Source organism: Dendrobium catenatum, unplaced genomic scaffold, assembly GCF_001605985.2.
Source record: "Dendrobium catenatum unplaced genomic scaffold, ASM160598v2 fragScaff_scaffold_923, whole genome shotgun sequence".
NCBI lineage: Eukaryota > Viridiplantae > Streptophyta > Magnoliopsida > Asparagales > Orchidaceae > Dendrobium > Dendrobium catenatum.
Genome location: NW_021319385.1, coordinates 735,818 through 736,143, shown reverse-complemented (window position 1 = coordinate 736,143; position 326 = coordinate 735,818).

Here is a 326-nt window from a genome sequence, read left to right as displayed (position 1 = left end):
AAATGAAACATTAAAGGAACCAGTCCACGAGGAAGAAATTGGTTGTGAGGATGATATGATTGAGAAGATGGTTGAGAAAGCAGTTGAAGCATTCATGATTGTGCTAACTTCACACCTCAAAGAAGCTATAACCAGGTGTTAGCATGGTAATGAAATATATATGAGCTATATTAATAGAACACAAGAAATTTTAAAAAGCAGTTTGCGTGTGAAATATAAACATTGTTCATTTCTAATAAAATTATGAGGTTTTTAAAACAACTTTATATCTCAAGTAGGTCATGTCTGTAAATTGAAATGTTTATCTCTAAGAACAATTTGTAGCT